We start from the raw sequence: 4,840 nt of genomic DNA on the forward strand, positions 1-4,840 counted from the left end.
GACTTAATTTGATTGAGTAATAGAGCTTGTATCAAGTCTAATTAAATTAGATTTGACTTGATATGGATTTGATTTGATCAAACCTAATTAGGTTATGAGATAACCAAATTGCATGAGAGAATGATTTCTAATTGAATTAAGATTTGAGTTTGACTTAATTTTTAATTAGAGTAGAATCTAAATAAGAGTATTTGAGTTTCTATTTGAACTAAAAATTCTCATCTTCATGGGTGTATTAAATCCTAATTGGATTAGGATTAAAATTGAGTTTGATTTAAGCACCAAGAAAGAGTTCAAAAGGACTACGACTCCTTCTCTAATTAGATGACATCTAATCTAAATAGGTTGGATTTCAAATCAGAATTAAATTTTTATTTATTTAGGTCTAATCAATTTCTAATATGATTAGAATTGATTAAAATTTAAATTGGTTTAAACCATCCATCTAAAAGAAGAGTCCCATGAGATTGAAACTCTTCCTTCCATGCATTACATGAAGCCCCATGCCCACGTATGTTTGATGCCACAAAAATCCCACGCCCTCTCCCTTTTTTAACATGTAAGAAGGAGTCTTAAAATCGTTCTTTCCATGAGATAGGTGGGCACAAAAATTTGATGGGTTGGGCGGCATAAAAATCCTAGAGTCCAAAGGAGTTTGGACTCTTATTTCCTATTCAAACACCTTATCCCTTTGCCTATTTAAACATGTGTTTTATGGGGCGTTAAAGGGCTGAGAGGAGATCAGGTTTGACACCAAAAATCAGAGGTTTTGTGCATGGAAAATCAAGGGAGAGAGAGGGACAGCGTGATGCATCTAGGCATGAGGTAAGTTCATATATATCTCTTCTTTCTTACCAACAAACAAAGGTTGGTTGTTAGGACCTCTTCTCCCTCTCTTTTGTCCTAGTTTGGATATGGATTTCTCCTCTCCTCTTGTCCAAAAGTTGGATAAAAATTCTTACATCTCTAGTGTAGAGATTTGGTGCATGGGTTTAAGAAAGAAAAGAGAAGAAAGAATTCTTCTCATGATCTCTAGCGTAGAGATCAACATCCTCCCATCTTCTTCTTCTTCTTTAAGAGTGTCTTAAGAGAAAAGAAGATTTTTAATCGTCAAGATATGATCTCTGTAAAAGAATTAGTACTCCAGTGAGATCAAGAAGCTTCTAACCAGATCAAAATTTTATGTAGATATCCGTAGAAGCCGGACACTTGTGCGACTTCAAGAGACCTTTGGAAGACATTCATAATCATCAGTTCACGATGAAGATTGATCCGTGCTAAGGTATGTTCTCTATTTATTTTTTTCTATTTAATTTTTATATCTGAATCCTATCTCACATATGTCGATCATATTTATGATTTTAAAATTTGATCTTATGCATGCTTAGATTAAATTAGATTTAATCTGAATTTTTAAATTTTCACTGTGTAGTTATTTTAAAAAATTTTTGTATGTATGAAATCATAAAACTCCAACACTATCGGGCTTCCATGTCCCGAAAGAATTTTTCTGGAGCATGGTGTTTGTTTTGTGCAACAGAAACATGGTTAGCGTCCCATGGGATGAGATGCCTCATTCATCATCTCATGGGATGCCTCATTCCTCATCCTTATCCATTCAGATCCATGCCAATTTTCTTATGGGGCATGGAGTTTAGTCCGCTATCTGATGGATGGTTGAATGGATAAAGTTCGATTTAAGTTGGATTTGATCCAAACCATAGCTACACCCTAATCAATGTGCCACCTAGAAGTCCATATGGTTGTGGACCCCTAAAATTATGACACGCCAACTTATTCTTAGATTTTTCCCATGCCTAAACTAGATTAGCACCTCCCTTGATGGCCATTGGAAGGCCATTGGTCACTGATCAAGGGTGGAGAAAAATAGGCACTCCTAAGAAAGCTTCGCGACCTCTTGAAAAATATCGATGAATTATTTTTTGAAGAGTCCTACGCGAAGTGACTCTTGAAAATTATTTCGGTGATTCCACATGATATGGAATTTTCCATCGGATGTGAGAAGGTTGGACCGATGTGAGATGGGCATGAGATTTTGCAGGGAAGGGCACGAGATAGAATGGATAAGTGTCCGATCTTCAGATATAAATAAGGGATGAAGACAGGGTATTCCATTCATCCGAGAAATCTCAAATTCTTTCTTTCTTACAATAGTCTCCTAGGTGTCTGAATATTCCTTTTCCTTCCCTTATTAAGACCAAGTCTAGATTAGGACAAAAGGTCTGCTTTAGGACAAGGGCTTAGGAAGAAAAATAGGAAAGACAAGGAGAATAGAAAGAAGGAAAAGAGAAAGGCAAGGGAGAGAGGAAAGAAGCCCCAAGGTTCTGCTATCCAGAGGAGTTTTTGAAGGAAGAATTTAGAGGGAAGAAACCTGTCTAAGGAGAGAGTGTCTTGATCAAGGTCCTATATGGACCAACATTGGAGGACGAATGCTTGGGCGTCTAGTAGAAAAGATTGAATACCGGCTTCTTCCCATCTACTTCAGCATAAGGTATGTTATTTGTCATCACCATGTTTACATGTTTATATGATTGAATGTCATCAAGGGGGTTCCTTGGTTTAGATTTGAGTAATATAGGATTTCATAATGCTAAAAATTTTAAAATCCATTATGCTTTCATTGTGTATGTTATTATCAAACCCTTACAAAAGGTAAATATAAGATGAATGAACCGGATTAATTGATCATAAGATAAGATAAGGTGATTTCCCCTCTTATGGGTGCAAATAGACTCTTGAAAATCTTATCTCTAGAATACAATATCTGACTCAAAGGTGATATAAGATTGTACTTTTTAATCACTGTTGAGATTTGATGCCTCGAAATTCAGTCTACATTAAGCCCACAGCGAGGTCCAGGATGACGAACGGAGTCCAACAAGCCTAAGAACAATCCAAATGTAGTCTAGACGGTGAAGATATGTGTGAAAGAAGGCTCGGAGCAGGTGGCATGCTCACGAGGCAGCAGAGGCCAGTGGCGGCGGAGCCAGGCCCGGCGGATGCACGCATGGGCAAGCCCAGCATAGGTGCACATGCGGGCCGGCCTAGCATGCCCATGGGTGCCCAGGCCCAGCATCTTATCGCGGTCCACCATGGACCATAGGGTGCTGGGCAGTCCATGGAGGCTGCATGGACCGATCACGTGGTCTACGTACGGTCTAGGGGCATTTGTATGCGATCCGACAGTCCAGATTACGGACGATCATGATCGGATGGCTAAAACTCAATCCGAGTATGATCAGACTTGATCTGAGATGGTAGTGCACAATCGGATAGCTCTGGTGTGAGCCGGTCACAATTGGACGGCCACAGATGGTTCTAGGATTGATTTGGACTCGATATTTCTAGTATAACACTATTTTGGAGATTTTGGAGCCTATATAGCTCTGATTAACGAACCATTTATTGCGTTGGATAGCTGGTGATGTTCTGGAGGTGTAGAAAGACTTCACAAGAAGTTTTGGAGAGCTTTTGTGAGGATTTTGAAACTTTTTATTGAGAGAATCTTGTACAAGGGTTGAGTGGTGAGTTTCTCTTGTATTGTTATGTTTTATTTTCTCATAGTGAAGCTTGCACGCCCCATGGAGGTAGATTTGAGGCCGATCTACATATTTATATAGTATTTCTTATTTTATTTCTTCTTTTTTTCTGCTGCAACATGTGATACTGGATCCTGCACAACAATCACCTTAATCAAGAATCCACTCTTAAAAAGATGAGGTATACAAGGAATGTTTGAGAAAAAGGAAAGTAATAAAATAGAAAGTCAGAACCAAAAGGATTCTGATTAATTTATAAGAGTTAACCTTCAATAACTATAAGGAATTTGATGCATGGACTAATGGACCGCTTCTCATATATTAAAGAGGAGGAGAACATCCCAATTAGTCAAACCATGAAGTCTGTGTTCTATATTACATTCTTTAAGAGAAAAGGAGACCTATTTACATTATAATTATCCAAATTCAAATTTGATGAGGTGTTAGCTACAACTTTTGGATTTCTAGTATCTCTAATGAAAAAAGAATTAGGTTAGTAGAACATGTAGGTTCACAAACTAGACTTGATAATTGGACCACTTTTTGGTTCATGAATAAGTTGACAAAAGTTATTCTGCAACATATTTTTTCATTCAGGAAAAATGAGGTTAAAGAAATAGTATTTTTGAAATTTCAAGAAAGATTACAAAATATATTTTTTTCTTTTAAAAAAATGGAACTTGTCTTTTGTCAGCATTTATCCCTTCCAATATGAATAAATTGTTTCAACTGAACGATTTTATTGAGGCATGGCTCAAATTATTTCTACATTTTTTTAATTTATTGACCTTATCCTAGGTCCCAAGGCATACCAATCCCAGCATTTTTGGATTCTAAATTTAAATTAACATCTAATTTTCTTAAAATATAAGATCATTAGAGATATTGAAATGCTTGACCCTTTCCATCCAACTAAAAAGATGCGGCCATTCAGGCATTATTGCTCGGTTCATTATTTCTAATAAATTTTGATCAACTAACTCTAATACAGAGATGGCAGTTTGCAACTCAACCTATCAGTCCAATCTACAACCAATCCGCTTTAAGCATATATAGGATGTGCATAAATAGATTTTGATCATAAATAAGGTAGCTTGTATAGATTTATTTATTAAATGGATTTGGTTTAGGTTTTACTCGTGATTCATTTAATTTGTTTGATTAATCTAATAATTATGTTGGATCATGATGACATATTTAATTCATTTAAGATACGTTTAATCCATTTAGAACGAACTTAACTGGTTTATATTTGTTTAAGCTATTTATCTAATTTGACC

At 36.3% G+C, this 4,840-nt stretch overlaps 1 long non-coding RNA gene across 1 annotated transcript; it reads left to right on the forward strand.

Moving 5' to 3' along the window:
* The first annotated feature begins 745 nt into the window (after window positions 1–745).
* LOC140858867 (uncharacterized) lies at window positions 746–3,613 on the forward strand. The gene is made up of 3 exons (XR_012142274.1): window positions 746–825; window positions 1,189–1,282; window positions 2,853–3,613. It is a non-coding gene; the product is annotated as an uncharacterized lncRNA (long non-coding RNA).
* Window positions 3,614–4,840: the final 1,227 nt, after the last annotated feature.

The sequence above is a fragment of the Elaeis guineensis genome, chromosome 6, assembly GCF_000442705.2.
Source record: "Elaeis guineensis isolate ETL-2024a chromosome 6, EG11, whole genome shotgun sequence".
NCBI classification, from domain to species: domain Eukaryota; kingdom Viridiplantae; phylum Streptophyta; class Magnoliopsida; order Arecales; family Arecaceae; genus Elaeis; species Elaeis guineensis.